Source organism: Hipposideros armiger, unplaced genomic scaffold (genome assembly GCF_001890085.2).
Source record: "Hipposideros armiger isolate ML-2016 unplaced genomic scaffold, ASM189008v1 scaffold_677, whole genome shotgun sequence".
In the NCBI taxonomy this organism is placed as follows: Eukaryota; Metazoa; Chordata; class Mammalia; order Chiroptera; family Hipposideridae; genus Hipposideros; species Hipposideros armiger.
This window is the reverse complement of record NW_017732027.1, coordinates 842,476-854,317: the sequence shown is the minus strand read 5'-3', so window position 1 is coordinate 854,317 and position 11,842 is coordinate 842,476.

Here is an 11,842-nt window from a genome sequence, read left to right as displayed (position 1 = left end):
AATAAGTGAAAGAGGCCAATCTGAAAAGGCTACCTATGTGTGATTCCAACTACATGACGCTCTGGAAAAGGCAAAACTGTGGAGACAGTGACAGATCAGGGGTTGCCGGGTACTGGGGGGGTTGGGGAGGAAAAAGAGGTGGTGAATGGGTGAAACACAGAGAAGTTTTAGGCCATTGAAACTACTCTGTATGAGAAAACATGTGCAGAATCTTTAGGTAAAAAATTATAAAACATTTACTGGCAGACAGAACATAAGGGAGAGTTGTTATGGATAAGAGGACTCAGTATTGATGCCGTTTCTTCAATGTTCATAAGACCTCTTGAATTTTCCATTTCTTTTTGCGTCAGCTTGGGCACTTTATGTCTTTCTAGAAATCTGGTCATTTCACCTACATTTTCATATGTAGTGCTATAAAATTGTTCATAATACTTTGTTTTTTATATTCTTCGTGATTTATTTTCTTTGGATTTACTTAGCATCTATATTACCTCTTAGGGTTTATAGTACCTCTCATGTTCAGATAATTTTAAGCTTTATTCTCTTCCAATATAAAGATTTAAAATTATAAAATTTGAAAGAATTTTGCTTCAGCTGCTTCCTACAAGTGCTGATATGTAGTGTTTCTGGTAGCATTCTTTTGTAGTATTTTCTCATTTTCATAATGGTATCCTGTTTGACTTAAGAGCTAGTTATAAGTGCATTTTAAATGTTCCACATATATGATATTTTATTGATGTTAACTTAATTTCATTGTGGCCAGAGAACACGGATTTTTTTGGGACCTCTTTTTTGAAACTTGTTGAGGCTTGCTTTACTTATGGCCTAGTTTTTAACTTTTTAAAATCCATGTTCATGGGCATTTGGAAAAACATGTGAATTCTCCATTTGTTAGGTACAGTTTTCTATATATGTTTATTAGATTAGTCTTATTGTGTCATTAAAATATGCTGTTCCATTATGGTATCTTGCCTACTGATTCTATTAGTTACTACAAAATGTCCCTGTATGATAGAATTCGTCCCTTTTTCCTGGTATTCTAACAAAGTTTGCTTTATGTATTTTGAAGTTGGAATTAGGTGTAAACAAATTTAGACTTTGACTGTTCAAATTGAAATTTTTATCTAAATTCAGTGACTCTTTATCTGTAGTAATGTTTTTTCTTTAAGCCTATTTAGTTGATTTTTTTATAGCTATACCTTTCATAGATATAGCTTTTCTATTCACTGAGATGTACATCTTAAAAGATTTCATATAAAACATAAAATATGTGTATAGTGCATATTTATTTCATCCAGCATTTTAAGTGATTCTGAACTGGGATGTTTCCTCAGACATCTAGATTGTGACGTTGCCAGAAGAGGGGCCTTTAATTTCAGAGAAAGAAAAATCCACTTATTTGTTGGACAGAAAGCCTTTATTGAGCACATACTGTGTACTGGGCAGTGTAGCTGGTGCTGTGCCTGCGCTGGAGGGCTCCCTAGTCCAGGGAGGGGACAGGCAGTGTCAGGACACAGCCGCAGTGGTGGCCGCGTGTCACTGGGGCTGCAGCTGTCACTTGAACTCGAGGCCATGGAAGCCGTGAGAAGGGGGTCATGGTTAAGGCCCACTTCAGGAAGACTCGGCTAGGTGGTCATGTAGGAGGTCCGCAGCTGAACTGCACCAAGAACTTAGCTCATTGAAGGCGACGCTGGGTCGTAGCCGTGGAGTTTACCACACTGCTGGATCCTGGAAATTATATCTATTGCTCACGAGGTCTCCCTGCAGGAAAGCATTGATCTGCCGTAGGAGCTGATGGAAGGACGGGTGGCGGGGCAGTCCGTGGAAGTCGGAGCCGTTTTCTAATTCCAGCCTTGGTCTCTCTTGCCGTCTGAGTACTTAAGGTGATTTACGCGCCCTCGTTAAGTGCGGCAGTAATTGGATGGGCCTGAAGTCATTACCAACAATTAAGAAGCACCATTGATTCCACTAAACAGCAAGTGGGCAGTTTAAGATGGGTCCTCCTGGGAGGTCATTGCCCTCCGTCTCTGGGGACAGTCAGACCTCTCCTATGGACCACCAGGACCAAGTCACCCCTGGCCTTCAGTTGGGTCTGGCGGCATGACAGATGGGCAGAGAGCAGGCTACAGGTGAAAGGGACTCGGGCACAAACCCAGCGGTGACCTTGTGCAAAGCCGCCTCCTTCCCTTCCCCGCAAAGGTGATGCCACCTGGAGGGTTGTTGGGAAGATCACATGAGGTAATGTTTGTGCCTGGAACATGGCGGTCACTCGATACATTGTAGCTGTTGTTATATTTAAACAGGCAATGGGGGCGGGGGTAGCTAGAGCACAGCTGTGGTTACAGGACTGCAGCCGAGGTCGGTTATGGTATATCGCCTTATATTATTATTAATACAATGCAACCTGCAGCCTGGACCAGGCGGAAATGAGCCAGAAACGTAAAGGCTCACTCTCCTTGGACAAGACAGCCCGCTCAGCAGCCTGACAGGGACGAGAAAGCCCCATGTCCCTAAGCCGGCCGCCAGGGGCGGGGCTCCAGGCTTAGTTAAACTGTTTTTATCTTCCATAAATCCTCGTGAGCTACTTTAAGGCGCATCAGACCCCCTCAATTGCCATTTAAGTGTTTTTTTCTGCACTAACTGCTTCTTGTTAAATAGTTTGACATTTATGCGTCTAGACTTTGGTTGTTTTGATATTGATTTGGTCCAGAATGATAATGGAGGAAGAAGGCAGCATTTGTTTTGCTGTCATTGGCAGCGGCCGTATATCTCTGTGAAGTGGATTGCTTTTTTATTTTCCCGTTTTGGAACCTGAAGGGTTTGGAAGGCTTTGCAGCCTCTCAAGTGTCTCTCCATCCTTCAGGGTAGGGGGCTGGTTAAACCCAGGCTGCAGGTATAGCCCCAAGAGGTTTCCTAGAAGTTTTGTTCTCGCTGGAAGTCACAGGTGCCAGGGTCACAGGTGGGATGGTGGTGGGCACTTCCAAGGAAGCTGAAACCTCCTGAGCTTGCCTCTGCACCTTTGTCTATGCTGTTCCCTCTGAGTAGAGTGCCCTTCTTTCCTCCATATTATAAACTCCTACACTTCCCTCAAGACCCCAAGCAGACGCTCCTCCTCAGCAGGTCTTCCTTGGTTTCCCAATGATGCATGTGGTGATGTGGACATCCAGGGTCCTCAGAATTGTCCTTAGAGGTCAACCAGACCTTCTTTGTCAGCACGTGGGGGAGAAAGGGCATGTGACCTGCCTAAGGTCACCCAGTAACTCTGAGGTGCAGCCGGGCATGAGTGGGCTGTCCAGCCCCTGGCCTAAATAAACCCTCTCCCACCGTGTTCTCTGTACTCCCTGCCCACCTTCCACCAGTCATGGCAGCGCTCATGATCCGAGGTAGTGCTGCAGATCTCACCCGAGGAGCTTGTGGCCAGAGAGTGACTCTCCGATCAATACCAGGAACTGCGTGCGGCCACCTGCCGGGCGGCGGGCGGCCAGAGTGAGTCATGGCTCCTGGAGGCCGAGGGAACCCCCGGCGCCTCCGTGGGCTGGCTTCTCACCCCGTCCTCCCTTTCCCGTCTCTGCTCTCTGCCCTGATGTCCTTCGTCCTCCTGTAACTCTTTCCAAAAGAATCTTTTAAAACACAAAAAAGCACAGAGGGAAAATGTCACCCATGTTCCCAACTCCCAGAATCCGCAAATGTTCACAGTCTATCATTTTTCCTTACTGTTACTGAAATAAAGGACAGAAAAGCACAGATTAAGTGGACATGTCTCCTGCCCGTCCTGCTCACGTCCACAAGGATTCTGGCTGCTGGCTCCCCTGCAGCTCACATTTCTGGTTGCTGACACAGGCATTTGTAAAACCCCATAGGACTGCATCACGTTTAAAAACCCATGTCAATGTCCACAATGTATTTTAACTGCACTATAGTGTTTCATCGTGCAAATACGCCTCCACTGTATGGCAGGTAGGCTGTTCCCAGGATGGGCAAAGCTGCTGAAAGCCCCTGCCTGCGCCCGCACTGTGCGTATCCTGGTGCCTGGGGGTCAGGCTGTTCACATGCTTATTGGACATTTCCTCTTCTCCTTCTATCTTTTGTCCGTTTTTTCACTGAGTTGTTGGCCTTCTACCTCACTGAGTCCCAACAGTAACTCGAACACCGTGGATAGAAATCTTGTCTGACGGATATGCCACGGACACCTTCTTCTGCATGTTGTTTGGTTTTTATCTTCGTTGTGGTGGTGTCTTCTCTCCCACAGTCAGTTTAAATTGTGACGTAATCAAATCTATCCGTTGTTCCTTTATGAATTATTCTCTTTGTATCTTGACTCAGAATTTTCCTATCTGGACGCTCTGAGCTACTAGCCTCCTGTATTTTCTTTCAATAGTTTTTGTTTTCCACGTGAAGATTTTTTATCCATCTAGAATTTTTATGTAAGGCATGGATCTAATTTTTGCTGAAACAAATTTACATTCCTAGACTAAATCTTGTGTTTTCATGATGGATTTAAAAAAAAATAATTTGCTGGACTGAATTTGCTAATTCTCCATGTGAGATTTTGTATATATGTGTAGAAATTTGGTGTGCATTTGTGTGTTCTTGTATAAACTGTTGATATTGGGATGTGCCAGCCTCTCAAATGAGGCGTAAGCTTCTATTTTTTTCTTCTCTGAAAGTTGGAATGAGGTAGAGATGGCCTGCTACTTGAAGATGTGTTCAGACTCACCTTTAAATGGCCTGGGGAGATTCAGCTTTCTCATGGCTGTAGGTTTTCTATTTCCCATTAAATAACATTTGATAATGTATTTTTTCTTGGGAAAATAATGTATTCCTTCTCATTTTTCAAATATATCCGTGTAAAGTTGTTCATAATCATTTTCTGTAATTTTTCACTCCCTATTGTGTTGGTAGTCCTGCCCTCCTCTCCGTGTGACTTACTTGTGACTCTCTCCTTTTCTCTTAAGTGGTCCAGCAAAGATTTGTTGGTATATTATTTCAAAGAACCATATTTGGGGTTTTGCTGCGATTTTTACCTCTTGGGATTTCTAATTGTTTAATTCTGGCTGTTGAGAGACAGAGCAGTGCAGAGGTCAACACCCTGGGCTCTGCCACTTGCAGCTGCGCAGGACCTTGGGCAAGTCCCTCCACATCTCTATGCCTCATCGACAAAGTGAAGATAATTGTGCCAGAGCCTCCGTTGGTGTAAAAGAACAAAGTAATATGCATGAAGAGTTGTTAGCATCTTCCAGCCTGAAAGACCAACATAGCAAACAAAGACTAGGATTGCCTTAACCGATGTTGAATATCTACCAAACCCACGCAAACAGTGAGCTTTAAGGGGACTGTCGAAACATTCTCTTTAATGTCAGGAACGAGGGGGGAGTGTCGGCCTCAAGTCAATATGACCAGGATCCCAGCCAGCTGAGAGAGGCAAGGAAAAGAACTAGAAGATTCGCGATTGGGGGAAGGAATTCAAGTTGTCATTGTTTTCATATGGCATCATTGTTTCATTGTTCTCGGGAGAAAGCCCCAAATAATCTGGAGACAAATTATCAGAATTAATAAGAGGTTAGCAAGGTTTCAGAACACTAGGTATATATATATATATATATATATATATATATATATATATATATATATATATATATATATNCAGTGAAGCAACGTCCTCCACAACTAGACTGAAGAACAAAAGGACAGCAACTTGTCTGTTTCCCTTCCCCCAGTTCCCCAGCGCTGTTCCCATCCCCCAATTCCCCAATAAAAATCTTAAAAAAAAAAAAAAGAAATCTTTAGGGTATTGTATTGGAATTGTATTCAATCTATAGATTAATTGGGGAATTATTGATCTCTCTTAATATTGAGTCTTCTTAGCCATAACATAATATAACTCTCCATTAGGTCTTATGTACTGTCTTCCAGTACATGTTTTATAATTTTCTACCTAATGATTCTGCACATCTTTTCTCAGATGTATTTCTTAATGCTTCACTTTTTGTCACTATTATAAGTGATATTTTAATTGCATTTTCTAACTGCTATTGTCATGCAAGCACAATTGAGTTTCTTGTTGTTCTACCTAGAAACTTTGCCAAATTCTCTCATTAATTGTAATAGATTCTCTGTAGATTATTTTGGGTTTTCTATGTAGAAAACCGTACTATACAGCAATAATGACAGTTCTGGTTGTTTTTCCTTTGTACTTGTTATATTTCTTATTTCTTTTTCTTATCTTATTTCACTGGCTAGTATTGCCAGTACAAAGTGAATAGAAGTGTGATAACGGGGTTTTGTACGTATTGGATTTTAAAGTAATTGTTTGGTTTTTGCTTGTTTGATCACTGATTATGATGTTTACAGTAAGATTGCTTTGTTTTTCTTTTTAAATACTCTTCATCAGGTTACAGAAGTTCCATTTCAACCCCAGTTGCTAACATAGTAAGTTTTTAAAGAACACAAATAGATTTTAATCATCAATTTTGTAAAATGTTTTGAGTATCTATTAAGATGATTACATAATTTTCTCCTTTTATCTGTTAATGTGATGAATTACATTAGTAAGGTTTCCAATGCTGTAACAATATTGCATTCTTAGAATGAACCACAATTATTCTGACTTACTATGTTTTTTATGCACTATAAAATTTGGTTGACTGGTATTTTTTGTTGGATTTTTACATCTGTGTTCATGATTGAGGTATTCTGAATTGATCTAATTTTTGTATCAAAAATGAGCTGAAAAAGATGCTCAATATCACATGTCATTAGGGAATTGCAAATTAAAACAACAGTGAGATACCACTACACACCTATCAGAATGGCCAAAATCCAAAACACCGACACCACCAAATGCTGGTGAGGATGTGGAGCGATAGGAACTCTCACTCCTTGCTGGTGGGAATGTGAAATGGTGCAGCCACTTTGGAGGACAACTTGGCAGCTTCTTACATATGATCCAGTAATTGCACTCTTTGGTAGTTACCAAATGAACTGAACACTTATTTTCACAGAAGAACCTGCACACAGATGTTTCTAGCAGCTTTATTCAGAATTGCCAAAACTTGGAAGCAACCAAGATGCCCTCCTTCAGTAGGTGATGGATAAATATACCCTGGTCCNCATCGTGACGGATTCCTTTGACTGAAATCCGGGCGTTTTTGACTGGCTTGCCGAATTTGTCCATCACTACTCCTTTGATGCCTCGGTGCACCTGGGGGACCAAGCATGAGGGCGCCGAGGTGACGCGTGCCCTCCAGGGAGCCCGACAGCTGCCCCAGCCAGTCCCTGCCCATCTCCCCTTGGAGCCTGGGGTCCCCAGGTGGCTGAGCCCACCATGTGCCTTGCAATCCTAAGTAAGTCACTCCCCTCTCTGGGCCTCGGTTTTCTCATTTGGGAAATGAGGGTGACCAGGGAGCCCATCTCCGGGTCCCCCATCCAGCTATCAACCCCGTTACGGGCTTGTAAATGACCCCCAGTCCTGCTCGAGGGTCTGGCTGACATCTCCTGGGCCATGAGTGCTGAGCAGAAAACCCCTTCGTGCCCACCGTCTAGCACACCTAAGTGTCCCCCACCCCCGCCTTCACAACCAAAGCAGGTGATCGCTGGTTCTGAGCTGAGGTCCCAAAGGCAGCATGGGCCCCAGGGAGGGCACGGGCCTGGGGGTTGAACCCTGATGTGAGTCCTGCCCGTGGCACCAACGCGCTCTCCGACCTAGGGCAAGCTACCTCGCATCTCAGCATGCTCGCACCATCTGCAAAACAGGGTCACGAAGCCTGCCGGGGTGCTGGTAGAGAAGAGTAATCCATGCACGGACAGCGCCAGGGCTGGGCTGCAGGGCCTGCCCCCCACTTGTTATGAACTGGTCCTGAGCACCCATCCAGGGGCTAGACTCAGACGCTGTACTTCCCGCAGGAAAGTTCCTCCCAGGGCTGCCTGATTCTACTCACATTTCTTATTAAAAAACTGACAATAGACAAGCCAAACTACCCCCAACAACTTGGGTCCACAGGTCACGGCAAATGTGGCCAGGATGACTGGGTGGATGGGGCAACTCAGCCCAGTGAGGCCTGTCTCTCCCGGGACGCTGCCACGCCCACCTCCAGTGTCACCTTCCTACCTCCTTAGCTTCCTCACCTCTCCCACTTTGAGACTCACCTCATACTCCTCTTCACCCAGGAAGCCCTCCCTGACGACCGCCACATCAGGGGCCTCCTCTGGGGTCCCACAGTCCTGGGCTTCCACTCTCCCAGCCCTGACCTAACTGTGATGTCACTGACTGTCCTGCCCCCCAAACTGAGAGCAGAGGTCAGACACATAGTAGGACCTCATGTCATGTCTTCGCACTGGCCAGATCTTGTTCTGTCCTTGCTCTCAGGCTGCGGCCTCATCTTCCTGTAGAACCAGGACGTGGAGCTGTCTCACAGGAAGGAGAGAGGTGGCACACGCCCCCCTCCTACTCCCGACCCAGGGAGACGGACATACCCGCCCAAGGCCTGGCCAGGATCACTGTGAAAAGGCCTCAATGGGCCACGACAGGCTTGATCCTTATCAGAAGGCCCAGGCCAGCTTGTTGGGGGGTCATCCCTGAGGGCGGCCACGCCCGGCCGCGAGCTATTAAATCTTCATATCCCGAGACTTCACATACAATATCCTCAGAGCGATCCCAGCTCCATTTAAGGCTCCTTAAAACTCATTTTCACCAGACAGCCGTAAAATGGAATGAGTGCGGGGTCTGGCCCGGAGCCATTATTGAATGATGACTTGCCTCCCACAGCAAGAGGTCACTGGCACAGCCATAAAAGAGAAACGCAAATGCTAATGACACACAGATATCATCTTTGCTGTTCTCCTGTTGCTGTGACTTCCCACGGGGAGGCTCGGCCTGGTTCTTGGCTGATCTTTCTAGAAAGGAGGGGTGTCGTGGATAAGAGTGGGGTTTGGGGCAGGCAGATCTGAGTTCGAGCTCTGCACAGTCGCTGGATGACAATGGACAGGCCCCATCACTCTCTGTCCCCTCCACTGGCTGTGTCGCCGTCACTGAGAACTGGGAACAGGAGCCTGGGCATGGCCCAGTGACCCCAGGCCAGCACTGTCCTTCCCCGGCACGCTGTCCTTCCATCTATAAAATGGAGCCCGCTGTCTGCTGCCCAGGACTGGTGTCAGGATTCCATGCCATATGTGGGGGTACCAACCGTAAAGTGCTGTGCACTTACAACCACCTCATTGTCGCCTCTAAGCAATCCTGTTTCTCTCTTAGAGTCTGCTTCTCACTGAGACATGGTGCCAAAGTGCAATTTGCATGATTCTTAAAAATGCTCAAAATAAAAAATANTTTAATTTTTGCTCCAAAAGATGCATTTTATTCATTTATTCATGTACAAAAATCTACATTTATTCAAATACAGTCACGTCTGGCTAACGATCTTAACTGGGGCTTATTTTGGAGTAGGGCTTATATTACGAGCACCCTGAAAATCATGCTATTTTCTGGTTAGGTCTTATTTTCGGGGAAACACGGTAGTTCCTGTGGTGTCTGTAACAGATAACCACAAACAGAGGGCCTTAAAACAACAGAAATTCATTCTCTCACAGTCCTGGAGGCCAGGAGTCCGAAACCCAGGTGTGGGCAGGGCCGCAGCCCTCTAGTTGTTCCAGGGGAGGGTCCTCCACCTCCTCCACTTCCCGTGGTGTCGGCAACGCCTGGCTTCCTTGGCATACAGACGCTGCCCGGCTCCAGCCTCTGCCTCCGTCGCCACATGGCCCTCTCCCTGTGTGCCTGAGTCCTGTCCTCCTCTCCTAAGGACACCAGTCCTTGGATCAGGGCCCACGCTACCTCTACAAAGACTCTATAAGGTCAAAATCAGAGGCACATGGGCTAGGATGTCAACATAGCTTTTAGGGGGACACAATTCAACCCACAACAGGGTCCAGTATCTACAAAACATAAACAGGCTGACTTGTGAGCTTGTAATGAGGCAGAATCCTGGACACGGGGGGATGGGAAGTGAGAGTGGAGCAAAGAGTAAGAAAGTCTCTTTCCTCCTGGCCCCTGACTGTGGTGGGAACAGAGAAGAGGCGATGACAGAGCTGGTGCCGCCCCCACAAGTCACCAAAGACAATGGGTGTCGGCTCCACCCTATGGAACCAGTGGGGAGGGGGTGTTACTTCTGGCCAGGGTGATGGTGAAGGTTGCATGGAGGACACAGAATCTGCACTGGGCCTTGAAAGGTAGCTCAGGGTTTCAAAGGACCCCTAATCTATTAAATGTTTTCCGGGAGTCTTGAGCTGGTTGCAAGCACAGCAGCCTGCAGGCATCTCCTGAGTCCCGGCATCTGTGGTCTACCCACCCGCTTTCTCCCAGTTTCCCCGCTCCCCACCCCAAGAAGGATGAGGCCATGGTACACACCAGCAGTGTGCACTCCAGCCTCCCAGCACCCACCCTTCACACCACCATTCTGTGCATCATGAGCCAACCACATGGTGGTTGGGGGACACAGTTCCCAGTCACCTGCTGGGCTGGTTGGAAAGCAGGGCAGCTGTGGAGAGAGGTGGAGCCCAGGCTGGTGCTTGTAGCATGGACTCACTCGTCACACTGAGGCTGGTGGTGTCCCCAGCCCCGCTGGGGGCCGTCTGGAGGCACTGCCATCTTGGTGGGACATCACGGTTCTGTTTCAGCTGAGAGATGGAAACCGGCTGAAACCGGCTCCGGTTCCCTTTATTGAATTGGGCGATACTGGATTTATGGAACTCAACTTTCTGATGACAAAAAAAAAAATTATCTGTGTGGCCAAATAAAGATGAACGAATACAGAGCCCACTCAGAGGGCAATTTGGGCCACTAATCGGCCTCACGGGCTGCTTATCGCGCCCTGGGATAGTGTCATCTGTAGGGTTGGGATATAAAGTACCCTTTTGGATTTTTCTTAAGCTAACATTAGAAAATTGTATATAAATTTAATCTCAGCTAAAAGGTAAAGATAGCCCACAGCCGAGGGCAAGGCCACCGTCACGTGGCATAATGCTTTATGGCCAATCAGACGCAAACTAAGAGGGGAAAATAGGGTTCTCTCGACTAATCAATTACATTTGAGTAATTGATCGTATATTATTATTGATGAAAGCCCATAATATGTGAGTTAGAAAGGAGTAGGTTCTCAAAAGATTAGATTTGTATACGAAAATGGAAGGGAAAAAAAATGACTGTCATAAAATCATTTGAGAGTGGTTTCTGGTTTAATGCCTGGTGGAACATGGAGGTGGGTCCCCTTCTCCTCTCCTGGGTGCCCACGCCCATGTGGGAAGGAGGCAGCTGGACGTCTAGCAGACGGGAGAGTCAAGAGCACGGAAGCTGCCTGGGACGGTGGGAGGGTTGTCATGGGGGAGAGACAGGATGTAGCCAGCGTAGCCTCAGAGAGCAACACTGGGTGGACACTTTCATGAGAAATGGGTCCTTTAAGGAAGCGCTTTCTCACAATGAGAAACATCCAGACAGCGATGGCTTCCTTGTAAGAGGGTGGTCTTCCTGTGCCTGAAGGTATAAAAGCGAAGACTGTAAGACCAGCTATGAGACACTTTGGAGAGGAGATGCTGCTTGGACAGAAGATCCTCAAGGTCATTTCCAACCAAATGGCCAGAACTCCAGCTTGTACCGCAAACCAGCCTTGTGGGATCACGAACAGATGAGCATCCCTGATAGGGGTGACGTCCCTTCCCCTGGAGCCTCTGAGGCAGTGGTCTTGTTTAGCTCCCTGCCCATTTGTGGGGGTGACTTTCCTCCCCTCGCCTTCCCACCTCTCCTCACTCTCACCAAACAGAGGCTGGGAGGTGACAAGTGTCTCCATGTCCACCCCTC